Source organism: Oryctolagus cuniculus, chromosome 13 (assembly GCF_964237555.1).
Source record: "Oryctolagus cuniculus chromosome 13, mOryCun1.1, whole genome shotgun sequence".
Lineage (NCBI taxonomy): Eukaryota > Metazoa > Chordata > Mammalia > Lagomorpha > Leporidae > Oryctolagus > Oryctolagus cuniculus.
Genome location: NC_091444.1, coordinates 67515044 through 67540054, shown reverse-complemented (window position 1 = coordinate 67540054; position 25011 = coordinate 67515044). Strand labels below are relative to the sequence as shown.

At 49.4% G+C, this 25011-nt stretch overlaps 1 protein-coding gene and 1 long non-coding RNA gene across 4 annotated transcripts in view; one reads left to right on the top strand and one right to left on the bottom strand.

The window, feature by feature from the left end:
* Positions 1 to 5697: 5697 nt before the first annotated feature.
* LOC138844995 (uncharacterized) lies at positions 5698 to 8242 on the bottom strand. Its single transcript, XR_011381555.1, has 2 exons — positions 7765 to 8242; positions 5698 to 5908 (listed from the first exon to the last, which is right to left on the bottom strand). It is a non-coding gene; the product is annotated as an uncharacterized lncRNA (long non-coding RNA).
* Positions 8243 to 8363: 121 nt separating this feature from the next.
* The window catches only part of COQ8A (coenzyme Q8A), a 43721-nt gene continuing 27073 nt past the window's right edge, over positions 8364 to 25011 (top strand). Inside the window, exons 1-2 of one of the 3 annotated variants that reach the window (XM_008268143.4) lie at positions 8476 to 8607; positions 23390 to 23452. The gene's annotated coding sequence lies outside the window, so the exon portion shown is untranslated. Of the gene's footprint in view, positions 8608 to 23389; positions 23487 to 25011 lie in introns of all 3 variants that reach the window. The other 2 variants (XM_008268142.4, XM_008268141.4) reach the window with 2 other exon arrangements.

Below are 25011 nucleotides of genomic sequence, written 5' to 3'. Positions count from 1 at the left end.
CTTCAGGGCCCATGCTCTTAACCATGAGGTATTTATCTACCTCTTACTATTGATCATGGACTCTTCCAGGTGCTGGGGATATAGTGGTCCCCCAAAGAAAAAATGTTTGCCCTTGTGGAATTTATAGTCCAATTGGAAGACAGATAATAGGCAAATAGATATTATGTTAGATAATAAAAATAATAGGAGGAAAAATAAAGTAAGGTGAGGGAAGAGGGAGTCCCATTTCTACAAGATAAAGAAGCAGGATGGGTCCTACACAAGTAGGATGATCAGAGAGAGGCTCATGTAGCATTGTGGGAGAAGCCTGTGTCACATGCCTGAGAGCCAGGGAGATATCTGTGGGGAGAGTATTCCAGGCAGAGGGAATGAGCAAGTACAAAGCCTCAGAGCCTGGACTGTTCTCAGCCAGAACAGAGCCACAAGGAGGCCTTTAGAGAGAGGAGAGGAGAGGGCATTGACAAGAAAATCTGAGATACAGCTGGAGGTAAGGTTGTGCTGAGTGTTGTAGGGCAGTGCACAGATTTTGGATTTTATTCTTTTTTAAAAATTATTTATTTATTTGAAAGGCAGAATTACAGAGAGAGAGGGAGAGAGACTCTTCCATCCAGTGATTCACTCCCCAAATAGCCACAATGGCCTGAACATGCCAAAGCCAGGCTCCTGAAACTCCATCTGAGTCTCCCACATGGGTGCAGGGGCCCAGGCACTTGCACCATCTTCTGCTACCTTCCAGGTGCATTAGCAGGGAGCAGGATTGGAAGTGGAGCAACTGGGACTAGAACCAGCACCTGTACAGTATGCCATACACCAGCTTAACTCTCTGCACCATGACATTGGCCCCTGGATTTTACTCTGAGAAGGGAAGCCAACAAAAGGGCTTGAATTCAACCATGGCATGATCTGTTGCTTTAAAACCAACCAGCCATCACTGTAGGGAGATGTGTGGAAACAGAAAACCAATTCATTGGCTCCTGAAACAGTTCTGGTGGTGGGGGATGGTCACTTGGCGTAGGGTGCTAGTGATGCTGAGTTATACATCGCTGACTCAGAAACTATTAGGAAAATAAGGGGCAGAACTGTGTCCGCGGATTTGATGCAAGGTATGAGAGAAACCATAAACAAGGAGGACGGATGCTGAGGCTTTTTGGGTCTGAGCAATGGCAAACATGACTGGCTTTGAGAAGGAGAAGCAGGGCAGTATAATGTTCCAGAAACTGAGTTTCAAGAAGGAACTGGTGACGCCAGCACAAATGGCAGCGTAAAGACCTCTGACATTTCTTTCACAAAAGCAATGAGAAAACTGGCAAAAACAGAGTAAACTTTTTTCCAGAACTCTGCAAACTAACCACAGGCTTGCAGCAGTGTTGGGAGAGTTCACTAGAGAAAAACAGCTGAATTTCAATGAAAACAGTGAGCTTGGTAGTGTTTTTTTTTTAAACTTATTTTTATTTGAAAGGAAGAGAGGGAGAGCTCTTTTTTTAAAAAAAAAAAAGATTTATCTATTTATTTGAAAGAGTTTTACACACACACACACAGAGGTCTTCCATCCGTTGGTTCACTCCCCAGTTGGCCGAAATGGCTGGAGCTGAGCTGATCTTTAGCCAGGATCCAGGAGCTTCTTCCAAGTTTCTCACTTGGGTGCAGGGGCCCAAGGACTTGGGCCATCTTATACTGCTTTCCCAGGCCATAACAGAGAGCTGGATTGAAAGTGGAGCAGCTGGTACTCGAATGGGTGCCCATATGGGATGCCAGTACTGAAGTCAGAAGCTTTACCTGCTATGCTACAGCGCTGGCCCCGGGAGAGATCTTTCAACAGCTAGTTTACTCAACAAATGTTTGCAACAGCCAGGGTTATGCCCGCTGAAATTGGGGGCCAAGAACTCAGTCCCTGTCTTCTGTGTGGATTTTAGTGATTAAAGTATTCCCAGTGTGTGCATTAGCAGGAAGCTTGATTGGAAGTGGAGTATCTGGGACAAGAACCAAGGGCTTTAATTTGGGAATGCAAACTTCCCTTGAAGCAACTCAACCACTGTGACAAATGCCCACTCCACTTTGTAGTGTTTTTAACTTGCCCTAGCTTACCTCCTAGTCTCCAGCTATTGGTAGCCTTCAAAAATAAGTCTATATTCTTGATGTAGCCTGGCTGCCACCTGAGATAGCAGATGGAGCTGGAAATCTTTGAAAGCCTCATTCTTGGAGAACTATCACAATTTTACCTGTCTGGTAGTTTCCTGGGAAACTCCACTTGCAAGGCTGTTTGTATTTCAGCTGACTTAAGACCATTCATTGGACAATTGTCAAGAAAAACTTAGAGGGGCTGGCACTGTGGCATAGTGGGTTAATGCCCTGGCCTGAAGCACGGGCATCCCATATGGGTGCTGGTTCGAGACCCGGCTGCTCCACTTCCCATCCAACTCTCTGCTATGGCCTGGGAAAGCAGGAGAAGATGGCCCAAGTCCTTGGGCCCCTGCACCCATGTGGGAGACCTGGAAGAAGCTCCTGGCTCCTGGCTTTGGGCTGGTCCAGCTCCAGCCCTTATGGCATTTGGGGAGTGAACCAATGGATGGAAGATCTCTCAGTCTCTATCTTTCCCCCTCTCTCTGTAATTGCCTTTCCTTTTATTTATTTATTTATTTATTTTTTGACAGGCAGAGTTAGACACTGAGAGAGACAGGGAGAAAGGTCTTCCTTCCGTTGGTTCACCCCTCAAATGGCTGCCACGGCCGGGCGCTGCGCCGATCTGAAGCCAGGAGCCAGGTGTTTCCTCCTGGTCTCCCATGCGGGTGCAGGGCCCAAGCACTTGGGCCATCCTCCACTGCCCTCCTGGGCCACAGCTGGACTGGAAGAGGAGCAACCAAGGCAGAACTGGCACCCCAACTGGGACTAGAACCTGGGTGCTGGCGCCGCAGGCGGAGGATTAGCCTAGTGAGCTGCAGCGCCAGCCACTGCCTTTCAAATAAAGTAAATCTTTTTTTTTTAAAGAACAAAAGTATGAAAATAGAAACATCAATATAAAGAGATGTTTTGGAGTTGAAAATATAGTAACTGAAATAAAAAATTCAGTAGTGGAGCTAAACAGCTCATTTGAGGAACCTGGAGAAAGAATAAGAAAAACTGAAAATAGGTTGTTTGAGATTATCCAGTTTGAGGAACGGAAAGGGAAGAGAATAAAGTAAAATAAATAGTCTTAGAGACATGTAAGATATCTTTAAACATACAATCATACATCTAATGGGAGTCCCAGAAGGAGAAAGAAAAGAGAACATGGTATTTGAATAATGACAGAGAACTTTTCAATTTTGATGAAAGCATTAATCCGCATGTCCAAGAAGCACACTGGACTTGAAATAGGAGAAACTCAGGTAGATTCATACCTAGATGAATGATTATCAAACTGTCCAATGCCAAAGGCAAAGAGAAAATCTAGAAAATAGCAGGAAAAAAGCAAATCGTGTAATAGGATCCTCAATATAATTCACACCTGATTTCTCATCAGTAAGAAGCTATGGATGCTAGAAAATGTGACATGAGATATTTGATGTAAAGAAAAAAATAACTGGTCTACTAAGTATACTATATCTAGCAAAACTGTCTTCAGAAATGAAAATATTCGCTTGAAGTCAGTATGTTGAAGAGATAGCAGCACAACAGTCAACATATGGAATCAACGTAGATGTCCAATCATAGTTGAATGGATAAAGCAAATGTGGTGGATATACGCAGTAGAATATTATTTGGCTGTATAAAATGAAATCCTCTCATGTGCAGTACCATGAATGGAACTGGAGAACACTGTTAAGTGAATTAAGTCAGGCACAGAAAGACAAATTCTGCATGATCTCACTTATATGTGGAAGCTTAAAAGTTGATCTCAAAGAAGCAGAGATGAGCAGTGATTACTAGAGTGTGGGAAGGGTGAGGGTAAGAGCAAGATGGAGAGAAGAAAGTTAATGGGACAGGGATGCAGTTGGAGACAAGGCATAATTTTTTATGTTCTATAACACAGTAGGATAGTTAGGATTGACAATAACTAATTCACTATTTCAAAGTAGCAAGTAGAAATTATTTCAAATATTTCCAACACAAAGTAAGGATATGTCTCAGGTGACACATGCCAATTACCCTGATTTGATCATTAAACATTGTATACATGTATTGAACCGTCTCACTGACCCACACAATTACTACATGTTAAGAACTAAAATGTTTTTTCTCGGTAGGGTAACTATGGTTGAGAACAATTAGTTGTATATTTCAAAATAGCTAATAGAGAGGATTTTGAGTGTTCTAATCATAAAGAAATGATAAAAGTCAGAGGTGGTACATATGCCAATTACCCTGATCTGATCATTACTCATTGCATCTGTGTATTGAACCATCACATCACAGCCCATAAAATACATACAATTATCAAAAAGTGAACAAAAAAAAAAAACAAAACAAAACAGAAAGACATTTGCAGATAAACAAAAGCTAAGGGAAGTAATCACTAGCAGGTGTTCCCTGTAAGAAATAAAGGTTGTCCTTTGGATTGAAACAAAATAAAAAGCCAGGAGACAGTAACTAAAATCCACACAAAGAACATTGGTAAAGGAAAGTACACAGGTAAATTTTAAAAGGGAGTAAAAATGAAAATGTTTTCCTCCTGTCTGATTTAAAAATCAACTGTATAAGCAATATTTATAAACTGTAGTTAAGTCTGTAAAATGACTAAAAATGTAATTCAAATGACAAGAACAGCAGAAAACAGAGTGGAGAATGGAGCTACACAGGAGCAAAGTTTTTATATATTCCCGAGATTAAGTTAGTGTTAATCCAACGTAGGATGTTACAGGATGTAAATTATCATCCCAGGCAGCGCAAGAGGAAGAAGGAGGGATTAATCCACTGTGTCAAATGCAGCTGATAATTTCAGATGAGATCCTAGAACTGACCGTTTGATTCGGCAACAGGAAGGACGCTGGTGAGCAGTTTCAGAGACGCGTGTGTTTGCAAAGCCTACCTATAATGGTTTAGGTAGAATGGGAGAAAAAAGGTGGACAATGAGTACGAGAGATTCTTCCTGCAGTCTTGCTGAGAATGGGAGCGTAAATGAGGATGAGGGCGATGAGTGAAAGTTATTTCAGCAGGCTTGTGATGTGCCTGAGGATGATTCAGCTGAGGGGGAGGACATATATGTGTGTCTGCTGCCTCTGTTACTAAAGGAGTTTGGAGGTCAGAGGGAGATCATGGGATCCCATGTTCTCATCTGGGAGCCCCAGGCATGGCCACCTTGGCTACTGGGAGAACACATATGTCCTCCCATCTATGCAAGTGTACCTACACATTTGTTTGATTGTGTATAATGCTTATTATTGTATTAATATATGATGTCCAGTGGGAAAGAGACACACAGTTGAAGTTTTAAGATACATTTGAAAAAATGTCTTGTTAATTAAGATGGCATCCTATGATCATTAACTAATGTCTTAAGGCACTGTAGACACTTGAATAAGTTAACGGTGAATGAAATCAGGTTTCTGAAAGAGGTTTCCTTGCTGATTCTGTGGCTGTTTTCTTATCAGCTATAGTTACATCTGTCCTTGTTCTTACCTTGTAGTGAGGCTGACGAAGTATAATGATTGTTACTCAGTTTCTTATTATTCACCTGAACGTATTATTGATGTTATCTGTAATCTGTACTTTCTTCGCAGCTTTTTTTTTTAAGATTTTATTTATTTATTTGAGAGGTAGGGTTACAGAGAGAGGCAGCGAGAGAAGTCTTCAAGCTGCTGGTTCATTCCCCAGATGTCCTCAATGGCGGGAGCTGAGTCGATCCGAAGTCAGGAGCCAGGAGCTTCCTCTGGGTCTCCAATGTGGATGCAGGGGCCCAAACACTTGGGCGACCTTCTAATGCTTTGCCAGACTATAGCAGAAAACTGGATCAGAAGAGGAGCAGACAGGACATAAACCGGCACCCATATGGAATTTTGGTACCACAGGCAGAGGCCCCTGCAGCTTTTTTTTTTTTTTTAAAGATCTTTTTATTATGGAGAACTACAACATATGTAGGGAATAATATAGTGAACTCCAACATGCCCATCATTCCCCTTCCACTGTTATTAACTCATGATACATTCATTTCTCCAGCCCTGTAATATTTTAAAGATAATCCTACATATCAGATTATTCTGAAAATAATTGTGTATTTGTAAAATGTAAGGATCCTTTTCTTTTTTATTTATTTGACAGATAAAGTTAGACAGTGAGACAGAGAGACAGAGAGAAAGGTCTTCCTTTCCGTTGGTTCACCCCCGAAATGGCCGCTACGGCCCGCCGATCTGAAGCCAGGAGCCAGGGGCTTCCTCCTGGTCTCCCATTTGCAGCAGTAGAAGCAGGAGCTGTTCAAAATCCCACCCTCACGCAGCTGCAGCCTGGGGGGGGGGGGGTGGGTGGGTGCAGTTTGTAATACACAAAAAGGGGCCGGGCCGGCGCCACGGCTCACTAGGCTAATCCTCAGCCTAGCGGCGCCGGCACACCGGGTTCTAGTCCCGGTTGGGGCGCCGGATTCTGTCCCGGTTGCCCCTCTTCCAGGCCAGCTCTCTGCTGTGGCCAGGGAGTGCAGTGGAGGATGGCCCAGGTGCTTGGGCCCTGCACCCCATGGGAGACCAGGATAAGTACCTGGCTCCTGCCATCGGATCAGCGCGGTGCGCCGGCCGCAGCGCGCCCGCCGCGGCGGCCATTGGAGGGTGAACCAACGGCAAAGAAGACCTTTCTCTCTATCTCTTTCTCTCACTGTCCACTCTGCCTGTCAAAAAAATAAATAAAAAAAAATAAATAAAAAAGAAGGGGCCGGGACCCCACTTCCCCACGGGCCCGCTGGAGGGGTGCAGGCAGTGTAGGAGGAAGCACTACACGCCCTTGGTCTTTTCTAAGAACGCGGTGTTGTGGAAGCCTGCTACAGGGCTGCCAGTTCCGTTCACCCTCACTACACTAACAAACCCAGATCAGACTCCGGGAAGTCAAGCTCCAGGTGGTCAGGAGGAACTGGGAAGTCAGGCTCCCTTCTGGATGTCATTGTGATACATTATTACCACCGCCACCCCACCCCCTCCACATGTAGTCATCAACATAGAACAGCTAACTGAAATTTTCCAGGTGCTGTAATGATTATTATTAAAGGAGACGTCTCAGTACAGGGCCAGTGTTTGGCTTGAATTTTATGAAAAGTTCATCCAACTGTCCTTGTTCTTCCTTTTCTTTTTTGACAGGCAGAGTTAGACAGACAGAGAGAGAGAGAGAGAGAGAGAGAGAGGTCTTCTTTCCTTTGGTTCACCCCTCAAATGGCCGCTATGGCCAGTGCTCTGCGGCTGGCACGCTGAAACGATCCGAAGCCAGGATCCAGGTGCTTCCTCCTGGTCTCCCATGGGGTGCCGGACCCAAGGACCTGGGCCATCCTCCACTGCACTCCCGGGCCACAGCAGAGAGCTGGACTGGAAGAGGAGCAACCGGGACAGAATCCGTTGCCCCAGCCGGGACTAGAACCTGGGGTACCGGCGCCGCAGGCGGAGGATTAGCCTAGTGAGCCACGGCGCCGGCCTGTGCTTGTTCTTTCTATGAGAACCACAAACAGCTGAGCTGCAGGCCGGTGTCTGAGAATCATCCCAGCGAACACCGCCAGATCTCTGCTGGAACTTTCCTTCTCAACGAGGAGCCCCGTGGCGGGGAGTCCCTCCTGGGGGGTGGGGTGGGGTGGGGTGGGGGTGGAGGGCAGCACTGCACCTGCTGACGGAGCCGGCGGGTGACAGGTGCGCGTCCCCAGCGGGCGCAGGTCTCCTGCGGTCAGCGAGAGTCCTACTCCCAGTCCCAATAGGCTTGCCGGCGAGCACGGACGCCTCTGCCCCGAGCCCCCAACGCCCTGGAGGATGGCGCCCACGTACTGCAAACACTGGCAGCCGCAGCACCAAACAGGATAAAGGAGGGCCCGGGACGCCGCGCCCTGCCCTCGGCTTTTCGTGGAAACTGGGAATTGCGGTGGGCTAGAGAGCGGGCCTCGCCCGGTCCTCAGAGCAGCAGGATCCTCTGCAGTCCTGCCTGCTCCCCTACAGCCTCAGTTCCTGGCTAGACCCGCTCGGAGGCCCGGCGAGCACCAGCAGGCAAGTGACCAGCACGCGGCACACCATGGCCGCCGCGAACACCGCCCAAGCTCCGAAAAGGGCCCGTGCTCAGGGCGCACGCGTGGAGAGCACCCGTCCCACAGAAGATCCTCCAGCCCGGAGTTTCCAACCAGGGGAAAGGGCAGCGGGGAGCCAAGGTAGGGCAGAGAGGGAGGGGCCCTGCCTTCTGAGCAGTCTCCCATTGGTTCCTTTCACTCTGCCCTCAGTCCCGATTGGTTGCGGGTGGGGAGCACGGGCCGAGCACGCTCCCCGGCGCCGCTCGGCGTTCGGCCGGCGACAGCTGCGCAGCCAATGGGAGTGCCGCGGAGGCGGGGCTAGCTGGCGCTGGGCCTCCCCGGGCGCGGGCGAGTTGGTAAACAGATCCGGAGCGCGTGTTGGTCGCCAGCACTACGGCCAGCGCGCGGAGGCCGCGCGAAGGTGACCGCAGATCCCAGCTTCCTGCAGCCGGGTAAGACAGCCACCCACCCGCCCCGTGTCCGGCTCTGTCTACGGCTGCCGCACCTGGCCTCGTCACCCGCTTGGGCCCGCGTTGCATTCTCCTCAAGTGACAGCGCGACTTCCCTTTGCGAGTTTCACGTGCCGTGAGCTCTGGGGCGCGCCACAGGTGCCAGGGTGGCGGCTCTGCCGTTGTCTCCTACCCCGGTGACCACCTCAGCCCGCTAGGCCTGTCTGGGGGAGGGGACAAGGGCCGGCGTGCGGAGCCTTGCGTGCCTGGGACACGCAGTGCCGCCCGCTGTCCGCCCCTCTCGGTGGCCCGAGCAGCTTTCCTGCCTCGCTCTCTCTTGGTCGTGTGTCTCTTCACTTGAAACCCCTTGCACTGTGTGTTGGGGGCCTTTAACTGCCCCGGGCTGCAGGTTTGTGCCAAGGCTTTGACTTTTGACCCGAGCCGGCTGTTGGGCTTCACAGGTGGGGGTTTTGGGGAACCCGGGGAAGGGAGCTGTTATTGTCATTGGTTCATTCTTCCGTTCGTTTTTCTTTGGCCGTTCCTCTTTCTTCTCCAACACTTGGGATCTTATGAGTAGTTAGGGCTTAATTCCTTAAACACGAGCTTTCCCCTGGCTCATCCCCACTCATTACCCAGAAGCAGCGGCTCCCCCGTGCCTTTTAAGAATAGGGGCTGGCGCTGTGGCACAGTGGGTTAATGCCCTGGCCTGAAGCACGGGCATCCCATATGCGCGCCGGGTTCTAGTCCCGGTTGCTCCTCTTCCAGTCCAGCTCTCTGCTGTGGCCCGGGAGGGCAGTGGAGGATGGCCCAAGCGCTTGGCCCCTGCACCCGCATGGGAGACCAGGAGGAGACACCTGGCTCCTGGCTTTGGGTCGGCACAAGGCGCCGGCCGTGGTGGCCATTTGGGAAGTGAACCAACGAAGGAAGACCTTTCTCTCTGTCAAATAAATAAGAAAAATAATAATAATAAAAAAGAATGGAGCTTGCTACAGGGACAAATCTGGGTGCTGGGTAAGAGACATCAGCTTCCTGATGGGTGTTAGCTTGTGTGCAACCTCCCAGCCCCAGCTGAGCCTGCAGCCCTGGAAAACTTGGGCCTTGAAGGTGCAGGGGAGGGCATGCCAGGCCCACCTCCTTGCCAGAGGAGCTGTATGGATGCCAGCTGAGGACTGTTGGAAGACTGTCTCGTTTGGAAGAGAGGCTGCCCCCCACTCTGCCCAGCCGTGATAATCAGGAATGTCTCTAGATATTGCCTAGTGGGCCCTAGAGGGCAAAATCACCTCTGGTTGATAACTACTTAGGTAAGACTCTAAAAATGGTCATCCCATGCTGCCAAGGACCTCTCTGGAACCTCTCCGGAAATACTCGGGAGTATTTGAGAGGTTTAGGCATCCTGCCTCCTGCCCCAAACCAGTGATAGAAGCCTTAGCAATTGGGCTTTAAAGGAAGCTCACCTGTGCACCTGGGGGAATGGGGGGGGCAAAGGTGAAACCTGCATGAGCATTTACTGTGCCTGCTGGGTGGGCTTCAGCAGCTGGCCAGGGTGGGAGTGCTGAAGAAGTGGAGGACTACGAGGTTTGGGGGGATGGGTACAAGAATCACCATGGGCTGATTTTTGAGTAGTGAGCAATGGAGTTTAAGTTTTTTGTCTGAATGCTGGCATTGTCCGTAAGTGGCTCTTCCGAGATGATGTTTTACTCAACCTCACTCTTTGCTCAGACAGCTCCCTCTCTGTGGTGGAATGTGGGAGGAGGCTTGTGGCTGCATTGCAAATGTGTATATTTACATGTACAACTGTCGTGCAGGATGCATGTGTGTGTAGTTTGTGGAGTTCTTCTGTGGTTGATTGAAGCATCAGTGTTGAAGACAGCAAGCCATTGCTTTTTGTGAAGAGAAAGATACTTTACTTCTGAATCTAGACTTTTTTCCATCAGTGTAACCTGGTGTTTATGCCCCAAACGTCTAAATTCCAAACTAATGTTTATGCAGAAAAGCTGAACCCTGATTATTACCCAGGGCAAAGAAAAACATCCCAAGCTCTTGGTACAAATTGTTTTTTCTTGTTAGTTGGGGCTGGAGGGTATATCAGCACTTCCTGTAACACTCCTTGGTCACTTTGGGGACGCTTTGTTGCCTCTCGAAAACAATCAGGGAGAGAGGTCATTTCTTTCTCCAAGAGTTTGCAGAAATCTGTTATTGGGAAGTTGAAAACTTGGCAGGAAAATTTTCCATCAAATCCATGGACACTGAGTCATTATCTTTGTCAGTTGAAACAAGAGCCTTGTGCTAAATTAGCCAGGAATATTTAGATGGAGAGTTGTCTTGATGTGACAGTGGCATCTGCAAATAGTTCTGGCATTCCTGTGAAACAACAGCCAGGAACTTGGAGGAGCCATGGGAAGGCGAGCTGGTGCAAGTGGAGGAGTTCAAGGGCCCTGCAGGGGGAGGGTGGCCTGAGTCCCAGGTGGTGGTGGCGGCTAGGGGAGCTGAAACTCAAGGTGTAGCTTCACAGGGATACATGCAAGTGGAACTTTGGACTCGCTGACCAGTTGTGATTTCTGTCTGGGTGGAGGAGCTGGGTGATGGTGTCACTGAAAATAGAGGGCACGGGAGGAGCTGATTTGGAGGAAGACGATGATGTTAGTTTTAGACATGATACGGTTGAGATACCAGTGGGTCTAAATTTTTCCATCCTGTTAAATTATCACTCACATTTAATAGATTTACCCTTTTGGGTGTGCAGTTGAGCGCAGTTTGATAAATGCATATAGTCACATAACCACGATCATAGTAGGGATATAGAACAATTCCATCTCCCTCCAAAATTCCCCTCTGCCACTTTATAGTTGCCTGTGGGACTGTCATGGGGCCATGTGGTATGTATGTGTATAATTAAGTGTGTTCTAGAATTAGTTTAAGTGGTTGAGAGATCCCAGGGAGATATCAGTGAGGAAGCTGAGAGGAGGCTGGCACAGTCCAGGAGACAGCACAGATAGTGGAGAAGCAGGCTGTTTAAGGAGTAGCCTGGGAGCGCCTCCAGGCTGTGAAGTAGGTAGAGGAAGTGGAGGCCAGAGAAAGGGAGGAGAGAGTTTCAGCGAAGTATGTGGGACCAACAGGAGAGGCTGTGGAGTGTAGTGGGGAGAGGGGTGCAGGAACCCACTGGTTTGAGCCACTGGGTGTTCCTAAAGGGTGGGACTGAGGGAGCAGGAAAGACAGCAGGTATACCCAGTCCTTGGGAGAGGTTAGCTGTGTTGGGAGGTGGATGGTGAGCAGTCAAGGGGAGGTTTCTTAGCATTTGGTACGGAGAGCTGAGAGTGGATGTGGGCTTCAGGGAGCAGGCTTTTGTGAATGGAGAGATGGAAGGTGAAGGAAAAAAATAGGTCAGGGGCAAGGTCCTGGCAGAGGAAGGAGGAGGCCATGGCCAGTGTGGGAGGAGATGGGACTAGGGAGAGCCTCAGGGAGGGAATGAGATGTGGGGCTGAGAATTGGAGGGCACTCATGTGATTGCTTCTGTTGGGCTAGAGAAGGAGTGAGGCCCTCTATTTAATGTGGGAGGGACGGGATGAGGCGGGGTGGGGAGGAGCTTGGAGAGCAAGTCTGGCTGGAGCTCTGTCTTAGGTGCCCCCAGGGTCCTGTTCCTGCTGGTGTGAGTGTGTACCCGTGTGTGGAAGGGAAGTGGGCAGCAGTTTCCTGCTGGTATCCAAGGGGCGAGTCCTGGCCTTTCCCTGCTACCTCTGCACTGTCTGTGGACTTTCCCACAGGTGGGTTTCCTGAGTGAGCAGCTGTGGGATTTCCGGGTCTCTGCCTTTGTGAAGCTGGGGGTCTGCCCCTCTCTGCTTTCTTAGGGGGGCCAGTGCTGCACTCTTGAGAGCATTAGTCTTTCCAGACCCTGTTAAATCCCAGTTCTGCCAGCAGCCCTGCGGTGTGTCCTTGTCAACATTCTGCAGTCCAGGTATAAATGGCTCCATCCTAAAATCTGGGAACTAGAGATCAGGCAGGTCAGTCTCCTCATTTTACATATGAGGAAATGCAGAAACTTGGGCCTAAAGTGGAGAGCCGTGTGTGCCCAAGTTCATATGGGGTTGGTGGCTGAGCCGGGCCTGGAACCCTGGCCTCGCTGTCAGTGTTCCCCATCAGCGCTCATTGTAGCACATGTGGTATCTGGGAACTAGAGAACCTGGATGATGGGTCCTGGGGACTGCCATGCCATGACATGTGCAGACATGAAAAGAAGCTGTGAATCAACTCCCAGAGCCTGGCATCAAGCTCAGTGTTTGTTCTGTGCCTGGCACATTTGGTGTTTGGCACAGGTATCAGCTCAGAGGGAGGTGAAAGTAACACCAGATTGCCCAGTAAACCGCAGGTGGTTACTGTTTGACAGACGCCTGTGCAAACATCTCAGATCTTTCTGCAACTGAAAAAGTTGGTGTGCAACATGTGGCCAAGCAAAGGCCTGGGCACCCTGCTGTGTCTGCCGTTCATACTTGGGAGGAGCTCACAGAGAATGGGCCAGGGCAGATTTTGCCTTCTGAGGAACAACTGCCTGTTGTCTGTTTCCCCTTTCTTCCTCTCAGTCCTCGTCATCATCTTTTATTTGATGGGCACAGAGATCCTTCCATCTGCTGTTGCACTTCCCAAATGCCTGCAGCCACCAGGATTGCGTCAGAGCTAGGCCAGGAGCCCAGAACTCAGTCTGGATCTGCTGTGGGGATGGCAAGAACCCAACTATTTGAACCATCAGCCACTGCCTCCCAGGGTGCACATTATTAGGAAGCTGGAATCAGAAGCAGAGAGGGGGCATGAACACAGGCACTTCAGTATGGGATGTAGGTGTCCCATGCATTAGCTTAACCATTACACCAATACCTGCCCCCATCTAAGTCTTCTTACAGACAAGGAGTGAGGTGACATAGAGGAAAAATATAGATGACAGCATCCCCTCCCTGGTCTGTGTGTTCTGTTGTATCATAAGCAGGTGCAAAAAGCCAACTTGGAAACTTATAAAAATTCCTTTTTAAACGGGGTCGGGGGGAGTTCTACTGGTGCCTTCTCTATCGCTGTGCATGCTTGGAGGTTCAGGATGGTTGAAGACAGAACATTTCTCTAGGGGCCAGCACTGTGGCTCAGCAGGTTAAAGCTGCAGACTGCAGTGCCAGCATCCCATATGGACTCCAGTTCAAGCCCCGGCTGCTCCACTTCCAACCCAGCTCCCTGCTAATACAACCAGGAAAGCCTTGGAGGATGCCCAAGTGCTTGGGCCCCTCTACCTACATGAGAGACCCGATTGAAGCTGGTTCACTCCCCAGTTGGCCGCAACAGCCAGAGCTGCACCAATCTGAAGCCAGGAGCTTCTTCCAGGTCTCCCACATGGGTGCAGGGGCCTAAGGACTTGGGCCATCTTCTGCTTTTCCAGGCCATAGCAGAGAGCTAGACAGGAAGTGAAGCAGCTGGGTCTTGAACTGTTGCCCATATGGGATGCCAGCACTGCAGGCGGCAGCTTAACCCACTATGCCACAGCACCAGCCCCAATTAACAGTTTTTTGTACCTGTCATATGCCCTAAATGCTGATACCTGGATAATCTAATCTACCTGTCTCATGAACACAAAATAAGCTTGCATTACTTGCTGTAGGTTGCACTAGCAAGTCAGTTCTGTGATGGGATTTGAACCCAGGTCATCTGACTGCAGAGAATCTGTGGATTTTAACTATGGCATCAATATCACTCTCCAAACCAAGTATTTAAAAATTTTTAAATATTTATTTGTTTACTTGAAAGAGTTACAGGGAGATAGAGAGAGAGATGGAGAGAGATACCTTCTCTTTGCTGGTTCACTCCCCAGGGCTGAGACAGGCCAAATCCTGGAGTCTCATGCAGGCCTCCCACGTGGATGGCAGGGACCCAAACACTTGGGCCATCTTCTACTGCTTTTCTTTTCTTTTCTTTTCTTTTCTTTTCTTTTCTTTTCTTTTCTTTTCTTTTCTTTTCTTTTCTTTTCTTTTCTTTTCTTTTCTTTTCTTTTCTTTTCTTTTCTTTTTTCTCTTTCTTCCTTTCTTTCTTCCTTTCTTTCTTCCTTTCTTTCTTTCTTTCTCTCTCTCTCTCTCTCTCTCTTTCTTTCTTTCTTTCTTTCTTTCTTTCTTTCTTTCTTTCTTTCTTTCTTTCTTTCTTTCTTTCTTTCTTTCTTTCTTTCTTTCTTTCTTTCTTTCTTTCTTTCTTTCTTTCTTTCTTTCTTTCTTTCTTTCTTTCTTTCTTTCTTTCTTTCTTTCTTTCTTTCTTTCTTTCTTTCTTTCTTTCTTTCTTTCTTTCTTTCTTTCTTTCTTTCTTTCTTTCTTTCTTTTCTTTCTTTCTTTCTTTCTTTCTTTCTTTCTTTCTTTCTTTCTTTCTTTCTTTCTTTCTTTCTTTCTTTCTTTCTTTCTTTCTTTCTTTCTTTCTTTCTTTCTTTCACAGGCAGAGTGGACAGTGAGAGAGAGAGAGACAGAGAGAAAGGTCTTCCTTTTGCTGTTGGTTCACCCTCCAATGGCCACCACGGCTGGTGCGTTGCGGTCAGCGCACTGCGCTGATCCGATGGCAGGAGCCGGGTGCTTCTCCTGGTCTCCCATGGGGTACAGGGCCCAAGCACCTGGGCCATCCTCCACTGCACTCCCTGGCCACAGCAGAGAGCTGGCCTGGAAGAGGGGCAACCGGGACAGAATCTGGTGCCCCGACCGGGACTAGAACCCGGTGTGCTGGTGCTGCAAGGTGGAGGATTAGCCTAGTGAGCCGCGGCGCTGGCTCTACTGCTTTTCTTAGGCCATTAGTGGGGAGCTGGATTGGAAGTGGAGTAGCTGGGACATAAACCGGCACCCATAACTCTGGCTACTTTAAAATGTTTCAAGTGGGAAATGTTAGTTTTTGGGCTTGGCTGTCAGGCATTTAGCAGTCTTGCCTGCCGTCAGTTACCTGTGCTCAGCAGAAGGCGAGAAGCTGCTCAGGACCCTCTGAAGTGTTGTGGTTTGAGCCCTGGACCCATGCAGGTTCATTCTCTGCACTGGGTCCCTCTTTGGACTGTCAACAGAGGTTGGAACTTTGCCTTCTGCTACTTTTATGACCTCCCCTGTCCCGCCCTGAATGAGTGCCACCACACCCAGGGAATCCAAAAAACAGGTTAATCTTCCAAAGGGTGGAGGGCAGAGACTTGTAGTTTGGTGCATTAGCAACACATGGTTTGCTTGTTTTCTGTTTTTTAAAAAAATTTATTTGAAAGGCACATGAGACACAGATACAGCTGGTCCTTGGTGTCCCCTGGACTGTAAAGACTGATAACGGGCCAGCGTATACATCACAGGAATTTAATTCCTTCCTGAAATCTTTTTTTTTTTTTTTTTTTTGACAGGCACAGTGGATAGTGAGAGAGAGAGAGACAGAGAGAAAGGTCTTCCCTTTGCCATTGGTTCACCCTCCAATGGCCGCCACGGCTGGTGCGCTGCGGCCGGCGCACCGCGCTGATCCGATGGCAGGAGCCAGGTGCTTCTCCTGGTCTCCCCTGGGGTGCAGGGCCCAAGCACCTGGGCCATCCTCCACTGCACTCCCGGGCCACAGCAGAGAGCTGGCCTGGAAGAGGGGCAACCGGGACAGAATCCGGCGCCCCGACCGGGACTAGAACCCAGTGTACTGGAGCCGCTAGGTGGAGGATTAGCCTATTGAGCCGCGGCACCAGCCTCCTTCCTGAAATCTTGGAACATACAATCTGCCACAGGTATCCCATACAACCCACAGGGACAAGCAATCATTGAAAGAACTCATAGGATGATTAAAGATCTCTTACAAAGACTAAAACAACAATCATATGCCCTCGGACCCACAGCTTGCTTTGACTGAGGTCCTTTTCACTATCAATTTTCTTTCTTTTGATTCCCAAGGGATCAGCCCAACTTATAAACACTGGGGATCCTTTCCATCCCAGACCCAGCCCCTATGGTTAGGTGGAAAGACCCCCTGACAGGAGAATGGAAAGGACCACACCCTCTGCTAACCAAAGGTCGAGGATATGCTTGTGTCTTTCCAGAGAATGTGGAACAGCCCATTTGGGTACCAGCCAGAAACAGCCTGCAACTGACAGCCAATCAGAATCAGCTGTTGTTAGCAGATGCACCTTCCCTATCATCCTACCCTGAGAAACTGCACATAGCCACATCTGTTACTGTTTTGTACCCCACTAACTCTGGTCAGCCTCAATTGGCCCACAGCCTGTGTGCGGTCATGCCATTCCTGATAACCATTATTTCTCATTCCTACCCCTATCTGAGCAAGCAATCCTGTGGTCTCTCGATTTGAGCGCTGGTTAGTCAATGACGGGTAAGATCCCCTGGGGGACAACCTAAGACAGGCACAGCTGTGTTGAGAGACCACATGGAAACGGGGTCAACAATGGTATGGCCAAGAATCATGCCTCCCGTTGCTCAAAAATAAATGAAAAGGGGGAAATGTGGTGGAATGAGAAGGCCATGTCAAGATGGCCACTGGCAAGCAAGCGTCAGTTACTCAGGAATGGCTTTGAAACCCACCTGGCAATGGAGCCTGCCTGGCAACAGGCTGTGATTGGATGGCTTTGGAACCCACATGGCAAACAGCCTGCCTGGCAAAAGGCTGTGATTGGATGGCTTTGGAAACTGCCTGGCAACAGCTGTGATTGGTTGGGGCATAGACCGCCCCTTAACCGGATTGCCTGGTCTTGACTATATAAGCTGTTGTACTAACTGAAATAAATGAGTATGCGGGCTGCTTGCCTCCAGCCCGCTTGCTTTCACCTGACTCCCAGGGTCTGTGTGATGACTCCATGCCTCTTGCCCCCACCATGCTCCTCCTCTCAGAAACGAATCCACTGCAACATTATTGAGAAATCTACTGCAACAGATACACACACACACACACACCAGCAGGTTCCATCTATTAGTCTACTCCTCAAATGCCTGCAACAGACAGGACTGGGCCAGGTTGAAGCCAGTGTCAGGAACTCCACTGAGATCTCCCATGTGGGTGGCAGGGACCTAAGTACTTGGGCTATTCCTGCTGCCTACCCGAATGCACATTTGTAGGAAGCTGGATCAGAAGCAGAAGTGGGATTTCCAGGCACTCTGATAAGGGATATGGATATCCCAAACACTCTAGTATTTTGATGCAGTGTCCCAAGCCTTGGCTTAACCTGCTGCAGCACAATACCCACCTCTCATTTTCTCCTCTTAACCTATGTCACAGCTCCTGAGCCATGACGAATTCAGATCCTAGCTTTACTTCTTAGAAATTGTGTGACTTTGGGCAAAATTTTAAGCTCTCTGTGGCTTAACCCCCTTACTTGTAAAATGGGTCTGCTGCCTCCTTTTAAACATGACAGATTACATAGCTCTGTGCTTTGTTCTGCTTATGACAGAAGTTGACACATGCCTGATTCTCAAAAGCAGCTGTGGTTATCCTCACCATGTCGTGCTGGTTCTGTTTCTCACAAAACAAAAATATTTGGGGCATGGTTCAGTTTATTGGAGACAGTGAGTACCCACCACTCAACAAGCTCTTGTGTGCTTAGCACGAGAATGGGTGCTATTTGGGGCCAGCGCTGTGGCCCAGAAGGTTAAGCCTCTGCCTGCAATGCTGGCATCCCATATGTCAGTTAATGCTGATGCACCTGGGAAGGCAGTGGAGGATGGCCCAAGTCCTTTGGCCTCTGCACCCACGTGGGAGACCTGGAAGAAGCTCCTGGCTTCACCCTGGCCATTATGGCTCTTGGGGAGTGAACCAGCAGATGGAAGATATCTATCTATCTATCTATCTATCTATCTATCTATCTATCTATCTCTTCCTCCTTCTCTATTGCTGCCTTTCAAATAATTTAAATAATGAGTCCTTTTTTAATGGATGTATTTATTATTTGAAAGGCAGAGTTAAAGAGGGAGAGACAGAGAGATCTCCCATCTGCTGGTTCATTCTCAAAAGTTTGCAATGGCCAGAGCTGAGCTGGTCTGGAGCCAGGAGCCAGGAGCCAGGAGCTTCTTCCAGGTCTCCTATGTGGTGCAGGGCCCAAGAACTTCCTCTGCTTCTTTCCCAGGCACATTAGTAGGGAGCTGGATTGGAAGTGGAGCAGTTGGGACTTGAACTGGCACCCATGTGGAATGCTGGGGCTGCAGGCAGCAGCTTACCCACTAAGGCACAGTGCTAGCACCAGAATGGATACTTTTTAAACAGTTCCAAGAAAAATCCCAATGGTCTGAAGCAGTTTTCAAGAGACCATGGAGTCCTTAGCCTAGGAGAAAACTGAGAATCTCCTTCCCTTACAATGCATGACTCCACTGGGCTGTTGAAAGGGTTGTAGATACAGTGAGGGCAGACAGACCAGCCTATGGGCTCCTCAGGAGGCCACTACCATCCCATCAGGGCTTAGAGTAGAATCAACAGTGTGCAGCCCTGTGACACTCATTGCCCACGTACTTGCCTGTACCCAATGCTTACCTGCAAAGGGACTCTTGTTAAGGACGCTAAGAAAGTACAGAATTGAAGGGATGGTTAGATGGCAGATGGGTTTATATCAGCTGCAGCCCAAGCCATGGACTGACGGCAGAGCGAGGGGATGTTGTGGTAGCAGTGAAGGCTGTGAGCTTCCTGAGTAGCAGGAGAAAGAGGGATGTGTAGCAAGGTGGCATCTGACCTTCCCCCCGCCCCTGCCACTACCCCAGGCCTGAGCGCTTCCTCTCATCCTGGATAATCCAGTAAAAGGTGTTCATCTCCCCAGCCCTCCCTTTGTCTGTCTGTCTCCAGCTCGGTAGCCCTGTGTGATGGGGTGAGTCTCTCTCTCCAGGTCAGGAATGGAGCTGTAGTGGGGGTTCCTCACCCCAAAGCCAACCTTATTGGGCTGCTCTGATGCAGCTCTGCTGACTTTTCCAGGTTTCCTGGAGTAACTGTTTTGTTTTGCTCTGTTGCCCTAGAATAAAATAAACATGTTCTGTAAAAGCCCAGGTAGTAATCGTTTCAGCATTTTGTGGGCCATATGTCTCTCTTTCAACCACTTTGTTGTTGAAGCCAAAAAGAAAAAAACAAAAGCAGCCATAAGTACATAAGTAAGTGATGGAGTTGTAGACAGTATACAAATGAACAAACATGGCCATGTTTCAATAAAATTTTATTTACAAAAATAGGCAGCAGGGCCAGATTTGGCCCCAGGATAATGCTTTGCTGAGCCCTGCCCTAGAATGACATTTTCATGTTACATGCCTTTACTTTTGGTTCAGAAAATGTAGTCAGTGCACTTAGCTACATAGCTGTAAAGTAGGACCCTGTGGTTTTCTGAGTGTGATTATTTGTCTTTTAATGTAGGGGCTGATATTAGGGAAGGCAGGCAGACCTGCTGCCTGCTTGTGCCAAGTGATTTTCTCACCCCTCTTCTAAGAAGAGCAGTTGAGCCTCTTTCCCCAAAATAAGATGACCATGTTCTGTGTGCCTGGCAGCCCGTGAGGGCAGTTGTCTTCTGATGAAGGACAGTGCTAATTACTAAGGGCGTGGGGAGGCATTATTTATAGCATTCTGATCTGCTGCCTTACCCTCTGCCTCTTCCAGCCTGGACAAGCACTGAAGGGGTATGGAGCAGTGTTTTACAAATTACGTATCTGCATATCGAAGATTCTCTCTCTCTCTCTCTCTCTTTCTCTTTCTTTTTCTCTCTCTCAACTCTGACTTTCAAATAAGCAAATGAATCCTTAAAGATAAGTAAAGAAAATTATATGTGCTGGGGCAGGCCTTTGGCCTACTGGTTAAAGCCTTCACATCCCACATGGTAGTATCTGCGTTTGAGTCCTGGCTCTGGCTTCCGATTCCAGCTTCCTGCTAATGCAGGCTCTAGGAGGCAGCAGGTGATGGCCCAAGTGGTTGGTTTCCTGCTGCCTTTGTCGGGGGACTTGGATAGAGTTTCCTCCCCCGAGTCATAGCTATTATGGGCATTTGGAGAATGAACCAGGTGATGGGAACTCTGTGTGTCTCGCTGCTTTTCAAAAACAAAGAAAAATAGTTACACATGTGTGTGCTTATTTTAAAAAATTAACAGGAGGTAGCAGATGATTTCTGTATAATTTATTTTGTAGGGAGTTTTAGAAAACATCAAGGGGCCGGCGCCACGGCTCACTAGGCTAATCCTCCGCCTACGGCACCAGCATCCCTGGTTCTAGTCCCGGTTGGGGCAACAGATTCTGTCCCGGTTGCTCCTCTTCCAGTCCAGCTCTCTGCTGTGGCCCGGGAGTGCAGTGGAGGATGGCCCAGGTCCTTGGGCCCTGCACCTGCATGGGAGACCAGAAAGAAGCACCTGGCTCCTGGCTTCGGATCAGTGCAGCATGCTGGCCATAGCGGCCATTTTGGGGGAGGGGTAAACCAATGGAAAAACGGAAAACTTTTCTCTCTGTCTCTCTCTGTCACTGTCTAACATCAAGGGCAGGAAAAGTGTGCAGAGCACCTGTCACCCAGCTGCCGGGAGAGGGTCCTGACGCTTTGCACTCATTTTTCCTGTGAACCCCCATTCCCTTCTTGCTTCCTTCCCACCTATGAAAGGATCCTACTGTTTTGTGTATTTCCTTCACAGGGAAATAGATGAGACACTTTCTGTGAACAGACACCTCTGGTAGTGTCACTTTAATGGTCCATAGCATTCCATGCTGTGGCTGTGCCACTGCTCACCCAGCCAGTTTAGTGTTGTTACCTCTATTCCTGCAGCTGGGTTGTTACACGCAGCCAGGTGTAAGGAACTGGGGTTTAACAGGCTTTGGCAGGATGGCCTGAGAGAGGAGAGGGGGGATGCCCATGGGGCCTGGCTTCAGCCTGGTCTGTCTCCCCTTGGGAAAGTTTGACTCACCAGTCCTGGGTGGGGCGGAAGCACAGGGGCAAGTTTTCCTTTTTTTCTCTTGCCCTGGGTTCTTTTTCTTGTATTCAGTTGCCTTTGGAAATTGGTTGGCTGTAAGGCCATTTCAGACCCTGCTCACAGAGCCCCTGAGGGTGGATAGAAACCTGGAGTTGCCTGATGCATTTGAATAGTGCTTTTTGGTGTGTGATTTTTTTTTTTTTTTTTTTAAGATTTATTTTACTTGAAAGAGTTAGAAGGAGGTGGAAGAGAGAGAGAGATCTTCCATCTGCTGGTTAACTCCCCCAAATGGCTGCAACAGCTGGGGCTGGGCCAGACCGAAGCCAGGAACCAGGAGCTTCATCTGGTGTTGCAGGCGGCAGCCTAACCTGTTAGGCCACAACACCAGCCCCCTGGTGTGCGATTTTAAAGGCAATGGCAAAGGACAGATCCACGGAAATTCATGGATTTTGATTGAGAAGTTTGTCTTTTCCCCAAAACTTACATTCTTGACGTCCTTGAAGGAAACAGTCCACTTGATACTGGGAAAAGTTCAAGGATGTAAAGGAACTTTCCAGCGTCACGGGGGTTGGAAGTTGAGATGCTCTTGCTCCAAGTCAACGGACGGTTCTTGGTTCTTTGCGGGGTAGGAGCAGAAGGCCCTTCCTGAGCCCCACCGGGGCTTCTCAGAGATCCCTGAGCAGTCTTGGCTGAAATGTGCCTGACATAGTCGTGGGAGCCCTTGGTGGGGGCTCAGTGGGTTGTTGTCTTTAAGCTACTTCACTTGGGCTTTCGTTCTTCAGCTTCTTGAAGGATTAATGGAAAGAGAAGGGGCAGGTGGGTGCAAAGCAAGCCTTTTAGGAAGGGGTCTCTGTTGCAACTTTGTGCCTGTCCTGAGCAAGATTCTGCTCCCTCTATATCTTCTTTTTTATTTTAATTTTTTTATTTTTTGACAGGCAGAGTGGACAGTGAGAGAGAGAGACAGAGAGAAAGGGCTTCCTTTGCCGTTGGTTCACCCTCCAATGGCCACCACGGCTGACGCGCTGTGGCCAGTGCACCGCGCTGATCCGATGGCAGGAGCCAGGTACTTATCCTGGTCTCCCATGGGATGCAGAGCCCAAGGACTTGGGCCATCCTCCACTGCACTCCTGGGCCACAGCAGAGAGCTGGCCTGGAAGAGGGGCAACCGGGACAGAATCCGGCGCCCTGAACGGGACCAGAACCCGGTGTGCCGGCGCCACAAGGTGGAGGATTAGCCTAGTGAGCCGCAGCGCCAGCCTCTATCTTCTTCTAGCACTGAAGTTCTCAAAGTAAGATCCACCTGCAGTATCCATAGCAACTGGGAACTTGCTAGAAAGGGAGATTCCCAGGCCTTTTTACTGTCCCTACAGAGTCAGCAACCTGTGATTGAGAAGTCATGCAGGTGACTGGGAGCACCACTCCTCAGACCTGGCCCTCAGAGGCCTCTGATCTGTTTGTGCATGGGAAATAGCAAGCGGGTGAGAGCCAGACTCCACAGAGGCAGGCCTTATTGACCTTGGTGGGCACAGCTGTGTTCATTCCGTTTGATGAGTAGTATCCACCATTCCCTGTTGCAAAAGCTGCATGCTCCGCACTGGAGAGACGGGAGTGGAGGAGAGATGTGGTCCTTGTCCTCTGCTGACACCCCAGTCGGGGAGAAACACAGTTCTCCAGAGCAGGGGCCCTGCTGTGATTGGTGGAGCACACGCATGCAGGGGCAGGCTTCTTAGAAGAGGCTGGAGGAGGGTAAGAGGCTGCTACAAGTGTATGGGCCTGTGGGGACACAGGCAGTAGGGAGAACATGGTAGGCATAAGGCCAGGGATGCAGGGAGGCTGGATCATGAAGGTTCTTTGGGGCCCTTTGAATCTCAGCAGCCCTGAAGCCTGGGAGTGATTTACTGGGATTTTTCTCTTAAGGTGCTGGCTCTGGCATTGGCTTGGGGGACGCATCAGAGGGAGCTCAGCCTGGGCAGAACGACGGTAAGGGGCTGTTGCATCTCCCAGGTGGACTAAGGCAAGTGAAGGAGGTTGGTGAGGGTGGGAGGTGGCAGCTTTCCTTGGGAGGATGGGGTAGTGGTGGTGAGGCTGGTTCAGGACATGCTGAGCCTGAGGTGCCTGTGGGTCAGGGAATCTCCATCCTGGTTCACCTCTGCCCCATCCCAGGCAAAGGGTCTTCTAGGCTGCTTGCTGTAGACTTTTTTTTTTTTTTTTTAAGATTTATTTATTTGAAAGAATTACAGAGAGGGAGGGAGAAAGGGAGGGAGCGAGTGAGCGAGTATGCACGTGGGCGGGAGCACTTCCATCTGCTGATTCACTCCCTAGATGGCCGCAGTGGTCAGAGCTGGGCCAAGCTGAAGCCAGGAGCTTCTTCCACGTGTCCCACTTGGGCCACCCTCCACAGCTTTTCCCAGACCATTTATCAGGGAGCTGAGTCAGAGGTGGAGCAGCTGGGACATGAACCGGGGCCCATGTGGGATGCCAGCATCGCAGGCAGCAGCTTACCCTTAGAGTCCTTAGAGCCAAGGCCTCGGTAGCAGCTGTGACAGGGGAGAGATCAGAGGAGGGGCCCCTGGGTCCTAGAGATGCCAGTGCCCTGCAGAGTCTGGGTTGGAGCTGGGCGGGGCTGCCACACTTCACACTTGCAAAGGGAGCTGGAGAAGTGCTGAGTGAAGCTCTGCTACTGTGGCTGCCTGTCATGGCGGCAGATGGTGCCTCCTGGGAAGTGCTGGCTGTGGGGTGGGGGGAGCTGGAGAGGGGATGGGGGCCTCAGAACCGAACTCCCTCCACCATGGCGGTCCCATGTGCTATGTTTTCATCTGCTTAATGCCTGTCAGGGTTGCCTGCCTTATTTTTAAAAAGCACAACTCATTTTTTAAAAATTATTTATTTGAAAGGCAGAGTTAAAGAGTGAGAGAGAGAGAGCTTCCTTTTGCCTGTTCTCCCCCCAAAAGGCCACAATGGCTGGAGTTGAGCCAGTCTGAAGCCAGGAGCTTTCTCGGGGTCTCCCATGTGGGTGCAGGGGCTGAAGCACTTGGGCCATCTTCCTCTGCTTTTCCAGGCCACAGCAGAGAGTTGGATCAAAAGTGGAACAGCCTGATCTCAGACTGGTGTCCATATAGTATGCAGGCACCGCAGGCAGTGGCTTTACCTGTTACACCGTGGCACCGGCCCCAAAAAGCACAACTCATTTTCCTGTGGACACACCTTACTGTACCCAGCCAGGAAGGGAACACTGGTGACTGTATTTTAGTTCTTGAGACTAGATTTGAAGGCCTGTATGCCTCAGGTAACTTCCCACTAATGTGTGGGTCAGAAGGATGTATGAGGTGGCCGCTTTGAAAGCCCTGTGGTTGGGCAAAGGGCAGGTGCATCAGGAAGATGTCCCCGCAGCTTGCAGTCTCTGCCTCATGCTCCTTTCTCAGCTGTGTCCCTGGGGTGGGAAGCTGTATTTATTCTAGTTCTTTCTCTCTCTAGGCAATGCCTTTATTTCTTTGATAACTGTGTAGCACATTAGGATCAGAGTCTCGCTCTCAGTGTCA